This window comes from Ambystoma mexicanum, chromosome 1p (genome assembly GCF_040938575.1).
Source record: "Ambystoma mexicanum isolate Mex_15411 chromosome 1p, UKY_AmexF1_1, whole genome shotgun sequence".
NCBI lineage: Eukaryota > Metazoa > Chordata > Amphibia > Caudata > Ambystomatidae > Ambystoma > Ambystoma mexicanum.
The window spans coordinates 412,620,851-412,635,524 of NC_090921.1; the positions used below are offsets into that span (position 1 = coordinate 412,620,851).

At 50.4% G+C, this 14,674-nt stretch overlaps 2 protein-coding genes across 4 annotated transcripts in view; one reads left to right on the forward strand and one right to left on the reverse strand.

The window, feature by feature from the left end:
* Window positions 1-14,674, reverse strand: part of CPAMD8 (C3 and PZP like alpha-2-macroglobulin domain containing 8) — a 1,947,746-nt gene that overhangs the window by 1,091,721 nt on the left and 841,351 nt on the right. The gene's annotated exons all lie outside the window — the stretch shown is intronic.
* Window positions 1-14,674, forward strand: part of LOC138571718 (uncharacterized) — a 662,275-nt gene that overhangs the window by 412,685 nt on the left and 234,916 nt on the right. The window lies entirely within an intron of this gene.

Consider the following 14,674-nt stretch of genomic DNA (forward strand, 5'->3'; position numbering starts at 1 on the left):
CAAATTGGGGAAGCTCCATTGGGAGAGTGGCATTGGTAGAGGGTGGGTGAGTGTTTGTGTAATTTGTCTAGGCTGTTCTTTTTGTTTTCAATTGTAGTTTGGAGGCGGCTGATTTTGTTTTGGAGGGCTTTTTGGATGTTCTTGCACCAGTCTACGTCTTTATTGCATCTTTCTGGAAGTGGGATAGGGGTGTCTAGTTCTCTGAGGATTAGGAAAAGGTCTTTGGTGTTAGAAGGGACTTTGGCTATTCTGTCAATGTATAATTTCCCTTTGGTGAGGAGTACTTTTTGTTTGCAGTCCCTGGAGGCAGTGTCAAAGAGATTTGTGTTAGTAAATGTGGGTGTTTTTTCCAGAGGTATTCTGCTTTTCTTTTAGTTATTCTTGGATCTTTTAACTCAGGGGTTAACCAGCCATTGAAGTGGGCCGGTTGTTTAGCTTTTGTAGCGCAAGTGGAGCTATTTTGTTCATAGCAGACAGGATTGTGTCATTGTAGAGACTCATCATTAAGGTGGGGTTGGTCGTGTTGTCCGTGGGAGAAGCCAGGACAGTTTGCCGTAGGGGAAGCACGTTGTTGTCTGTGAAGTCTCGAGGGAGCCTCTGGGGCCATATTGGGAAGGTTAGTAGGGCTGATCATGGTATTTATGTTGAAAGTGATTAGGTGGTGATCAGTCCAGGGGCAGGGAGAGTTAGATATGATGGTGGCGGTGCAGTTGATATCTGCAAGCCAGTTGAGAGTGCAACCTTTTGCATGCGTGGGATTCTGGATTATGTACGCAAAGCCAAGTGCTGATATAGTGCTGGCCAGAGATAGAATATTGGTGTCGAGTGGGTCGTTCAGTCCTAGGTTGAAGTCCCCTAGAATGATGGTTTGCTATTTGGGTTTTGTGTTAGACGAGATGAGTTGAGTGACCTCATTCTGAAAGGCGTGTGTGGGACCAGGGGGACGGTAAATGAGGTGGACATTTAGTGTTGCTGCCGGTGAGAGAGACAGTTTCACAGAGAGGAGTTCACAGGAGGTATAGGGCGTGGACGGCACTTCTCTCATGTTCAAGGAGGATTTAGCAATGATGGCCACTCCTCCCCCTTTGGCATTAGATCTGTCTCCTCTGCAGATGGAATAGTTGTCACGAACAGCAAGGGACAGTGCTGGGCCTGAGGCTTCCTTGAGCCAGGTTTCCGATATAGCCAGGAAATCTAAATTGGGTCGAGTGAGTATGTCTGCAATGTCAAGTGCGTGGGCTAGAAGACATCTGGCATTGATGAGGGCTCCCAAGATGGTTTGTTTGGGAGTGTTGAGGGTGGTGGGTTGGTGGCTCGAGAGTTGGTGCGCGCTGTGCTGTATGTGAGGAGTGAGTTTCTTAGTTGGGCAGTGGGGGCATCGGTGCCCGGGGGACAGTAAAATACAGTTGCACCTAGATGTGAGAGAAATACCTAAATGGGATTGCAACAGTAGACAGTAAAATACAGTGCCACCTAGATTTGAGACACAGGGATAGAGGGAGAGAGGCCTAGATGGGCATACAACAGTAGACAGTTAAATACATTGGCACCTAGTTTTGGGATACCTGGATATTGGGAGAAACCTCTAAATGGGGTTGCACAGTGACATACTGAGCCTTTTGCTGTGAGTACCACGGTGCACAAATTGCCTCGATGAGAGATGTTGATACTTGATCTAGTCTATCTGGATGTGAGTACGACAGTAGACAAATTGCTTAGATGAGAGATGTTGCTACCTGATGTAGTCTCTGGATGCGAGATATGGCTGACTAATGTAATCTAACTAGAAGCGAGATATGGCTGACAAGCACAATCTACCTAGATGCGAGATATGGCTGACTAGCACAATCTACCTAGATGTGAGATATGGTTCAGTGATGGTTGTCCTATGGGTAGGATGCAGTTAAATTATGATTGTGCAGCAGACTACAGGCTTTTAGATAAGATAATGATAGGATAATAAGATGGGTCGGGCAGTCTAATGGGGAGCAGTGATTGCTGGTTACCCGAACGGGACCTCACCTATCTTGTCAGTTGCTGCTGGTGGGCGGCTGCATGCTCCATCCTCGCCACACTCCAACACGGGCTAACACGGTCAAGAGCTGCCTCTTCTGGAGCTGCCCTCTGCCTCTGCGCCTTTAGCCGCAGGGGGCTGCATCGGGCAGGGACTGCCCTAGCGTGAAGTGTGATAAAGGGTTCTGGGCCAGTCAGGGCACGTGCAGGTCGGGAGGTGGGAGCAAGTGAGGGAAACAAGGAAGAGGGACCAGGGTACAGTCTACGGTGCTCAGTGCACAGGGGCTTCTACAATTTAAGAAATGTATGGATGCAGGTCCAAATTCAGTTACAATATGCACAAGAGCTTTGGCTTACCTCCAGCCACGGGAAGAAAATTGAAGAGAAGAACATGGGAACAGCACTGAGAGAGCAAGGGTGTGATACAGAAGCCTGGCGTCAATTTAACTCTGGGGCAATCCAAGGGGTTATCATTCCAGCAAAAAAGAAAATTACTGCCGGACCTCAGACAGAGCTTCACAGGGTTCCAAAATGTTAAATCTCATAGATTTTTAATAGTTAATAAGGCCCGAAACCCGTTCAAACAAGACTAGTTTGACCATAATGTCCGGGTGTGAAGAGAGTGAGAGACATAGTAAGACCATGTCAGCATAAAGAACCAATTTATGTTTGTTCCTGCCCATGGAGATGTCACAGATATTCAGATTGGACCGGACACTGCACGCTAGGGCTCCATGGTCAAGGAGCCCTAGCGTGGTCATGGAGCGTGTCCGGCTCCATGGTCAAGGATTTCTCCATGGAGCCGGACACCTTGCATGAATAAAGGAAAGAATTAAAAAGGGTTGTTAAGGTGCCCCAGTGACAATATTTGAAAGTTTTATGGCGTGAGACCATCGGGACCCAGGACGTTTTGGTTAAGAAGGGAGGTAATTGCACAATCCATCAAGTCTTCTGTGATCGGAGGTCAAACCTGTACGGACGGTCCTGAGAGAGCCGAGGAAGTGTGCGCAGGTCGAGAAAGGAGTCTTGTACTACAGACTGTGGCCTCTCGGCAGACAACAAATTGTCATAGAAGTCCGAAAACACCTCAAGTTTCGAGGCATCCGGAGAACACCCTTGCTGTCCCTAATACCAGTGACATGATTTTGATTTCTCCGTTTTCTGTTTTGTAAGATTATTAGCCAGCAACCGGTTAGCTTTGTTGCCACAAGTATAGTAATAGTGTTTTGTGAGCAATAGGGAATTGGCCGAGTCAGATGTCACCAGTGCCTGCGACTTGGTTCTAGCTAGACGCAACTCCCTGAGAGCCTTCATCGATCGCATCCGAATGTGGGCCTTCCCACAATCACGCACTTGGGAATCGAGATCCACTCTAGCCCAGTTCCTAGATCTAAAGGAAGCCGTAGAGTGGATGATGAGCCCGCCACATAGGAATGCCTTCATCGCATCCTACAGGGCACGATCTATAGCGATAGCAATATCGGCATAGATTCCCACATGTTGAAGTAAGGGAAGTGCGGACGGGCCAGGATCGCTGTTTATCAATCATCAATTGCAGCAAAATCATAGAATAATCCAAAAACAGCCTAAGGCCAATCTCAGAGTTATAGACATTACGGAAACAGAGAAGCCACAGTAGGAGAAGGTCAATGCGAGAGAAGCCCATGTGAGTAAAAGGAATATTCCCAATCTTACCCAAGGAGGAGCTTCCAGACATCCACCAAACCCAGTTCACACAAGACACTCAGCAAAGCAAGGCTATTCCTATAGTCTGTGGTGGAGGTGGGGATTGTCTTATCAAGCAGGCAATCAGAATAAAATCACCATCGATTAACTGTTCCCCCACCACAAAGGATGCATTTGTGGGAGCAGAAAATGCAAAAGCTCCTGCTGACCCTAATTAGGGAGATACAGGGAAACCATGGTCACACGGTGGTCGAATAAGGTGCCCTTCAAGATAAGGAACCGCCCATCAGGATCTCTCAGGATGCTCCCACCGACAAATGGGGTATTCTTTGCAAGCAAGATCGTCATTCCCTCTCCTCTTTACCACAGCCAAAGCAAAGTATTGCCTTGAAAAGGATCTGCTACGCAGTCTACTTTCGTCCTGATGCAGCAGGTGAGTCTCCTGCAGCATAACCACATGGACCTTGGATGTCTGGAGCCTACCGAACAAGGACCTCCTCTTGACTGGAGAATTCAGAACTTGTACATTGAGGGAGTCAATGTTGAACCGTTCAGTAATAGTCAGACAAACCAATCAGAGAAGGACAAAGCTGTGGATAGAATCACCAAGCGAAGACCATTCCACTACCCTACTTTGAAACTTTGTACTATAAGCCCCCCATGACACAATTTCAAAAGCACAATCAAAACCCTAACCAACCTAGAGAACCCTCCCCAAACCATAACCCACAACCAAAGGATCCCAAAGTTTCACCAACGTCAACTGGGCTTTAGGTCAGCCCCGGCACAGTCCTTCCCCAGATCATGCGCCACTTCAGAAAGGGGAATCCAAGTGTCAAGTACGCTGTCCAGTCAAAGTTTCGAAACAATAGTTTCGAACCACAAAAGTTCAGAAACAAAAGTGTTGAAAAAAAAAGTTTTGAATGTATTTTTTTTAAATATTAAAGGGTTTATTTTAAGTTCGTATAGTAAAATAAGGGTTTTTTTAAAAAAAAAACAGGGGTTTGGGCGGGACCCCTCCATAAAAATAAAAAATTAAAAAAAAGATTCAAAACTTTTTTTTTCGACACTTTTGTGTCAGAACTTTTGTCATTCGAAACTGTGACTGTCCAAACAGTCACTATGAACCGTCAAGTACAGCATGACATCAATCATGTTAATAGGGAGCATATTCACGGGGCCCCCCATCAGCAGTGTTAGTAGCCGCTGAGCAAGAAAGGCTGCTTCACAGAGTTCCCTCAGCAAGAAAAAAGACAATTGAATATTCCAACGCTCTCAATCATCGGGGAACAGGAATGTGATGTCCCCCTGGGGAGAGGCTTCTGAGCCGGACAGCCCTCTACGACCTCTAGAATGAACGACCTTGTACCAGGCAGTCGACATAAGCAGCCCTGAACCCTATTGTCGCTTGACAGGGCGAAGAGGAACTGCAAGAGGGCAGTACCATGATCGCCTCGGCTTCCTGCATTGTGGAAATTGCCCTATGCTCCCCATCAAAGGAGCAGAGAACAGTGCACGGGAATCCACAATAATATTTAAACCCTTATGAAGTAACCATAGGGTGAAATCCCAGAGGCCTCTCCTCTTGACAAAAGTAGACGCAGCCAGATCCTGCAGGAGTGATAGCTTTGAGTCGCGAAAGACCAGGTCCGGAGACATTATGTCCTCCTTGATGTGATAATGGTGCACTCTGGTCAGTACGTCGGGACCCAGTTATTGTGGAGCTGGATAGAGGAATACATCCAATGGGTCAGATTAAGCTGCAAATCACAGGCACCAGCCCAATGTAGAAGAGATCTAAACATGTCAAGAACATAGGGCTTCAACTCCACATCCAGATTCTGCGTCGGCATCCCCCTCAAAAGGATATTATTCCTCCTGGAACTGATCTACAAATCCTCCTGCTTCAGCTGCAATAAGGCATTATGGCCCTCATTACGACCCTGGCGGAAAGTGACTGACCGGAGCGCCACAGCGTAAATAGCGTTTCCGCCAATGCACGAAGGAGCAAAGTGCGGCCCATTCCGACCCATCGGGCACGAGCACCACGCCACGGCGGAAGTGCAAAGTCCGCGATGGCGGAAATGACCCCAAAACGGCCCACACCGCCGCCGTACGGCGCCCTAGGTGCAATACCGCCACCCCTCTTAGCGGTCACCGCAGTGTGCGCCTACCGGAAAGTACGGTGACCGGAAATATACGGAAACGGAAGTTAAAACAAGGGCCCGGAACGGGAAACATCCCGGCGTACACCTATAAAACCACTAAAACCACACAACCACTAAAATCACTACCCTGAAACACACCCCAACCCGTCACCCACCCTAGCGAAACCAAGACAAATGGGAAAAGTAGCGAAGAAAGCGTGCGACCGCAAGCGGCAGGTCCACTTCTCCCGTGAGGAACTCACCGTGCTAACAGAGACCCTCCAGGAGAATGCTGCCGTCGTCTTCTCCACGCAAATGACCAGAACGGCACTCGCAAACAAGAAGACCATATGGGCTCTGGTGGCACAGCGGGTAAGTGCGGTGGGGACCGCACCCCGCACCCCACAGCAATGCCGCAAGCGATGGGACGACCTGCGGATACGCGTCCGCAGCATACTCTCTGCCAACCGCAACATTGCCACAGCCACCGGGGGAGGTCCTGAATCACCCATCAAGTTGACCCCCTGGGAAGAAATCTGTGCCTCCACCATCGGAATGGAGAGCATAGAGGGAGTCGGAGGGATGGAGAAAGGAGTGCAGACATCCGAAGATTCAGGTAGGTGGGCCAGATAAAACAATGCCAAATCCACACAGTCCATCCATGTGAAGTACCATGCGTCCACATAGTGCAACAGAAACACATGTCCAGGAGAACGTCCACACACATCGGCCTGATAGCGCACGTTAAAACCCACAATAAATACATAAATAATTAAAAACCCCTAATACACGCACTACACGTGCAGCAGGCACACCCAAACTGCAGGCTGCCAAACAACTGCACCCTCACTCCACACACAAATCAAAGCACCTCCAAGGACCCGACCCAAATCACCCTCAGGTACCACCCCAATGCATGTGATACAATGCCATTCCAATTCCCACTGACCCATCAATAACCCTCGCCCTCCTTTACTCCACCACAGGGTCCGATCCAAACGACGAGCTACAGGACACCCCTACCAGCACACCTGCAAAGAGGGCCAAGACCAACGGCCAGAGACCCTCCACCTCAGCTGCACGCATCAAGACACGGCAGCAGCACAAATCAGGTTGCAGCACAGAGGAGGGAACATCAACAGGCACCCCAGCAGCCAGCATGCCCACAACACCACCACCACAGGTCCCCCCAATGGATGCCACAGAAGGCACTGCCTCTGGTGGCAGCAGCACCATAGGTGACACCCCATTGATGGCAGCATGCTCGGACACAGAAAACGGGGATGTCGAAGTCAGATCCATCCATGACCTGTCCCAATCCCCCTGTCTGTCCCATCCCGTACAACATGAGGATACCACGCAGGGGCACCCACAAGACGACGACTGGCCATCCCCCACAAGCCCTGTGGCAAGGCAACATGAGGACAACAGCCCCTCTGTGACACCCCCGCAAATGGCCATGGCCCAGCAGAGGCAACAGTCCCTCGACCAGGTAATCGTACAACAGCAGCAACTGGCCACACTCCTCAAGGACCATGCCGAAGAATGTGGGGGCACTAAGGCAGACATAGAAACATCAACTGAGACACTTAGGGCAGAAATGGAGAGAGGTACAGAGACGCTAAGGGCACAAATGGAGAGTAGCACCGAGAGCCTGAGAGTCCAAATGGAGAGTAGCACCGAGAGCCTGAGAGTCCAAATGGAGAGTAGCACCGAGAGCCTGAGAGTCCAAATGGAGAGTAGCACCGAGAGCCTGAGAGTCCAAATGGAGAGAAGCACCGAGAGCCTGAGGGGGGAACTGCATGCGACGTCCAAAGACGTATGTGCCGAACTTGCCGCAGTGCGCCGTGTGCTCACTGAGCTCTCGCAAACCCTTAGGGACATGCATGGACGTGAGCAGGCAGACACATCATCCGTTGCAAGTTCCGTCCAGGGCAGCCCCCAACGTAGATCTGGAAGGAACCTGCGCTCCACAGGCAGGGGTGCCCCTGATACCCGCAGAGGGGGCTTGCAATAGCGACAGCCCACTGACAATGAGCATCTTTGGACACTGGTGTTCGGGGGGGAGGTAGGAGGGTGGAGGGGGTGTGTTGGGCTCACTTGGGTGGCGGGTCGATAGGGTGTTCAACATGACATCACATATGCCATAAAAAGATCACGATCAACCAATGAGATGTGTGGACATTGATCATTGTGTACTAGGCCATCATAGGCGTACAGTCCATATTGTGCATGTCCCAGACACACACAGTGCCACGAGTCCCGTGTCCATGTATCAGCCACCAGGCGTGAGTGCTAGAAGCATACATCAATGAGATGCTGACGAATGTCACGGGCCTCCGGTGCCTCGCAGACTCCATGAGGTGCTGCCACATCCCCACCCTCATCATGACCATCATCAGGTGCTTGCAGTTCTGCGTCAGGGGGCATGGGCACATTTCTACGTACGCACATGTTGAGGAGCATGACACATGCCATCACCATCTTTGCAACCTTCTCATGGCGGTACAGGAGTGCCCCGCCAGACCTGCTGAGGCAGCGGAAACGAGTCTTCAGTAGGCCGAATGCCTGTTCAATGACTACACGGGTACGTGAGTGGGCATGGTTGTAGTCCTCCTCATGCTGGTCCCGTGGGTTCCGGACTGGTGTGAGGAGCCATCTCTTCAGTGGATATCCAGCATCACCTGTATGTGGACGAGAAACGTATGATGTGGAATGCCATTGCTACGTACGCACACCCCCGCCCCTTCCTGCCAGGTCATTGCCAAATCACATACCCCACATAATCATGCATGTAATGAGACTCACCGAGTAGCCAGGATCTGTTCCCTGCGTGTCGCTCCATGTAGCGTGGTATTGTAGAGTTTCTCAAGACCATAGAATCATGGGTTGATCCAGGGAATCGGGCACAACAATGTGTAATGATCCTGTTGGAGTCACACACCATCTGTACATTCAGGGAATGAAATTGTTTTCGGTTGCGGTACTGGGCCTCCATGGCATGTGGGACGACCAATTCCACATGGGTGCAGTCGATGGCACCAATGCAACCCGGTATGCCGGCAAGTGCATGGAATCCCACTTTTGTGTTGGTAATTTCCTGCTCCGAGCGTGGTAGAGAGATGTAGTCGTCTGCGTGCTGCAGGAGGGCATCGAGCACTTGAAATAGTGTCCGTGAGAACAGTGGCTGAGAAATGCCATGCAACTGTCCGACTGTGTGCTGGTAGGTGCCTGTGGCCAGGAAGTGTAGTACAGACACCACCTTCAGTAGGGGTGGGATGGCGGTTGGGCTATCTATCATGCTGACAAGGTCAGCCTGTGTCATGTCCACAATGGCGGCTATGGTGTCCTGGTCCAAACGGTAGAGGGTGTGGATCTGCTCAGCAGTGAGGTTGAACGGATGTGCTCGTAGGCGTGGGATTGCGGGCTGCCTGCGTGGTGGTAGTGGCTGTGCTGGCGGCCCTTGCTGGCCCTGCCTTGGCCTCCTCCTCCTCCTGCGTCTCCTCCGTGCGGCCGGTTGTAGTTGGTGTTCGTCTTCTTCTTGGAGTTGGAGTACTTGCAGTGCAATCAGGTCCCCCAGGGCCAACATCGCGAGTCCTGCCGGTAGCATTTCGGTGTGGTTGTGGGAGGAGACTGGCTGTGCAATTTATGTGATTTCAGGCTGTATGGCCTCCACCTGTGGTGATTCATTCCACCTGTGCAAACTGCTCTCCCCTTTGGCCGAGCACGTCCCGCGCACAACGCTGCAAATCGGGGAATGGCATCTTGCTATTGCAATCATGTATTTGTACCCGATGGCCGTGTAACATTGGTTGACATGTTCATTCTGCTGTGGTCCCATTGTTGCACATACTATCTGTGCAGTCGCGAACAGACTTGTGAAGGGTCAGTGGAACGTAGTACTCGAGTAACGGTGGGCCCTCATGCATCGCTGTACCGAGTTGCAACGACGGGCGGGGCGTCCCATTTGTGGGTGAAGGCAGTTGCCATTTTCACACACAGCCGCACTCGATGGAATAATTAGTGATTTCAAACGGCCACAGATGCCTTTTCGGCGTGATGTTGCAAATGAGGAATTCGAAGGGCGGCGCTTTCGGTTTCCAGCTAGCGGCGAGGAGATGCCCACAGGTCTGACTGCAAATATAACGTTCTATTGTTCAATGTCCTTGAGACAGGGCCCATGGCGTGGAAGCAATGATTGATATGAATAGTTTGGGATGCGCAATTGCTACGTGGGCGATGAGGCAGGACGTTCCCAAATACATGTTACTTCACTACACTGGAATTACGGGCTGGGGCACTGTGGATTTTGAAGGCTGCATAACGCACAGACTCAATGGATATTTCTAATGTTATGTGAGTAAATATTCAGGCGTTTTAATCCCGGGATGAGGGAATGATGAATGGATGCATGGGCAGGTGATTTGATACAGAGTTTGCCATGTACAGGGCTTCTTGGGATCTATCCGCCTCCCCTACGCTATGTGATGCAGGGCTGCCATAGTGGGACCATCGTCTATCTGGCCTTGTTGAGCCCTCCCTGTCTCGACGCGCCCTCAGACACTTGTGTCCATGCACGTTAACATTCCCATCTGATGGATTCTGTTTTGACAGACGCATGCACAGGTACACTCGTTTGTGATGGTGTTTGCACCTCGTTATAGATGGTTATGAGTCGCAAGTGGTTTTGGGGTGGTGATGATCCTTTGGAGTGGGCTAGCATGCATATGGCTGTGGATTTAGTGTGATCATTGAAGTGAGTTGTTGGAATGTAGTTCTGATGGCCATTCTGTTCTTTTTCTTTTCTTTTGGTTGACAGGTATCTCCTCCCCTTTTGCCACTGCCATCTGTATGCCACTCCTGCAGATGGGTTTTACTCCCGACACCTGCTGCTTCGTGTTAATCAGTGGAGCAGCATTACGATCTTATGGGACGATCGCCAATGGCCCACATGCCCTTACGCAGTACTGGTGGCTCGGAGCAACATTTCGGCCTTTCAGCTGGACTAGTGCCTCCCCATTGGGACGGCCCTGCGGTTCTGTGCGCTTCCATGTTGCCTTTTCGTACGTGAATGTGGCTCTGTGTACCATGAGGGAACAGGGCGACACACAAGTAGTGGCTGGTCATTTCTTGCGGATGCAGCCCACAATGGTGCTTGGTGTTTTGGAGTTCATGGCCTGATGGCTGTATGGGCTTGGTGACTTTGATGTGCATTAAATTTCTATTCTGATTTGGCCCGTGTAGCGTTTTTCTTTGCAAGTGATGTGGCATATGCCTATTTGGGGGGCGATGTATTGTGAGGAGATCTGCATTGGGTTCCAGCTTCGGAGTTTAGTTGCGTGGTACTGTACTGGGCGCGTTTGCCTACTAAGCCCGTGAGGTCAGGGATGGGGGCTGCCAATATGACAGTTTGATTGTTGTCATGCTCAGGGGCGGGGGATTGGGTTTTGTGTAACAAATGCCGGTCAGCCAGGTGGACTGGTGGAATGATGTGATTCTCGGAATATTGCTGGTCACAGGTGCCTGTGTTTGCGTGCGTTTCTTGGTGGGGGACTGTGGTCATGTCCATTGGGATGGCTTCTGTATTCGTGCCATCTGTGCCCTGCAGCTCCCATTGGCCCCTCTTGTGTTTCTTTTGTTCGTTGGCATGCATGGGTGACTTGTACATTTCACTGGTTGCATTGTGACTTCATTGCACCTACGGGGAGTTGTACTTTGTGGGCAGGGAGCGGTGTACAGGCACTCAGTGGGGCCGTTTACGGTTGATTCGCGATGCCGTACTTCTCACCATGGCGGAATGGTACATTACGCCATGCCTGATGGCGTTAGGTACATGTCCGCTAGGGTCGGAATTGGCGTACCCTTGCGCCATGGTGGTGTTTGCGGTTTCGCATGGCGCGCGCGCGCGTGCTTGGTGCAGTTAGCGTTGGCGTTCACTACGGTGTCGCTAATGGCTTCGTACTTTGCGGTGACGGGTCATAGTCGCACCGAGCGCTATTCGATGGCGGTATTGCATTTCCGCCATCGTTTTTCGATTTCCGCCAGGGTCGTAATGAGGGCCTATGTGATTAAAGCTCCTCCACTCAGTTAGAGTTCATAGGCTGACTCACATGCACCGTTCTCCTGGCCGTCAACACGAGATTCGGGTGTTGGTCACATTCTTGGCAACATCAGCCAGCTTCGAGTCAGCTCTCCAAATGAATCCTGGAACTCCCTCTGACCTCGGCAGAGCCCACACGATCTGATGCCGTCTACGCATGCAACTGCCACTGTCCTGGCTATGCATCAGAGAAAGAACATCACCCCCATTGCCAGATTTAGAGGTCTTCGTGGACATCCTTCCAAGTAGAAGAAGGTGTCCTGGACAAGCAACGCTGAAAGTGAAAACGCAGTAGACAGGGATGGGTACATGTCCATCACACGAGGGAGGGGAAGAACACATGGTTTGCTGTCAAGTGAGCCCAGCAACGAATTAAGTCAGGCCCAGGGGCACAAGGGTTATACCTTCAGACCCCCAACATTGCCCCAGACCACCGCACACCGGGGATAGGAGGACAAGAGAGACAGGGCGGGTGGACAGGGAGAGGGGAGGAGAACAGCAGGAGTCAGCAAGGAAATCCACGCACTTGGGACACCACCGTAGGCACCATCATGGATCAGTACAAGTATCCCACTCATCTGCTTGATGTTCAGCTGCTACGGTGCAGAGGCTGGAATCCAGGCCTGAGTGTGACGGGAACTGTCAGCAGCCTGTGTCCCCAGATATGCAGAAGATTCAGCAAGTGCAGAGCAGCAGAAGGACTACATCACCGGGTGACTCACGGAGCTTCAATCGAGCGCGTCCAATGCAATGCACAGCTGGCCACCCCGACACCCACAACTTTAGGACCTAAACCTGACGGTTTTTCCATGCATTTCTTCTCTGAAAACAGCTAGTTGAAATACTGTCAGGCACCTATCTAGTTCCATATTTCTATCTTCTTCCACTGAAAATTTCTCTCTCCAGTGGAAGCATATATGGTTCTTTGAGCCCCTCATAGCGTGTCATGTGGTTTAAGACATGCACCGTTCTGCTGTCTTGCCTACGGTCTATAGCCAATTTGCCTTAGACCTTATGCACCTCCTGAACTGGTAGCAAAGCTTAATCTGATGGCTGGTGAGTAATTTTTAAACGGGCAACAGCAGAAGAACAAAAGTGTTCACACAGTAGCACTATAGGGAAAGATCTATTTCCCTATAAATAAAGAGCGGGCTGGACAAAGGGTACCCCTCATGAATGGGCTGGCGCAGGAGTGTGGTAAAAAACCTATATACTTACAGAATAAAAAATGGCAACTGATGTACTCCCGGATGCATGATCCTGTTTTTGCTTCTAGAATGCCAAATGTAACCCACTTTCGAATGGATTGTGTCCTTCCACGTATTCCTTATCTTTGATATTTCCAATATCCCAACTTTGCTGTCTCGGAAAAAAATGTTAAGCAGGGGGATGCCTGTCGAGTCGATGTCCCTCGGAGGCCTCCGTCTCAACGTTGATGTCACTGCAGGTATATGTAGCAAGCGCAGCACCCGCTGGCCTCAGTTACGTTTTTCTGCGCTTTCAGCTTTGGATGTGTAACGCTTCATTCCTGATGGGAATATTTGCAAAATCTTGAGTTTCGACGTCAAATGGCTTCTTCTTCAGCATCATCCACTCCTCGATCTGGCTCCAAGAAGTGCTGTGACTGCAGTGCAAAGATGTCTTTGACAGACCCTCACAGGATCTGCCTCTGGTTTCGGGGGTCGAATCATCCGTCTTCTGAGTGCGAGGACTGCCCGTCTATGACGGCCAAAGCCTTGAGAAAGCGTAGAGGGAAGCTTGCAGCAGGTAAGCCCTAACAACCCCCTTCTACTTCATCTAATCAAAAAACCTGAGACGAGCCGAGTACAGTTTCTCCTTGCCGAAAAAGGTCCAAACGTTCCCGTTCACGAAGTAGTTCACACCATTCGTCGGCTTCGAGGCATAGTAAGAAAAGGCGTCATAAGTCGCCATCTTCCTCGTCGTCTAGTTCACCTGAACGGGTCGTTTGTCCCACCAAAATTAGTTCACCGTCCCAGTGAAAGGGCTTTAGACTCTGAATGTTAAGGGTTTTCGAGAACGCAGCCTGGCCCCCCTCTAGAACACCTAAAGGCGATGCGCTGTCGAAAGACCTCGGAAGCACAAGAGCCGTGCATCTTTGGACCCGGCCGCCAAGTCTCCTCGAGAGCGATCCCATCCATCGATTCGAGAAAAAGTCTCCTCAAAGACTAAAATATCAACGTCATCAACATCAAAGGAATCCACTTTGACAGAACCAAAAAGTGCGTCATCGACGCCATCGGTGCTGATATCGGTGGAGAAGCCATCGACGCCACGAGTGCCGATTTCATCGACACAATCGTTGAAGCCATCAACGCATTTGTCGAGGCCATCAACGTCTATAATTTCAACATTTTCGGCTCCTATGACAACTTCAGTTGAAAAAACCTATACTCCCCTACCATGTTCACACTTCTTCAAATCCCTCTCTTCAATATATAAAGATGCATAGGAGTCCTCTGATGAAGAAAGACCCTTTGGACTACAATATGGGACACCATCAGTGCCTGGGGCACTCATATCAGAGGACCCACACATGAAAAACGTGCAAGAGTGCCTTCATGAGGCTAGTGGGATTGACACCTCTCCTGATGTTGAATTTGGAAGGCAGACACTGGTGACCACGCTTAGGTAACATACAGACAGCTAATGTCAAGGGTCATGGAATACTTGGGATGGTCGAGACCCACAGCTATTTTTGAGCAGGAAG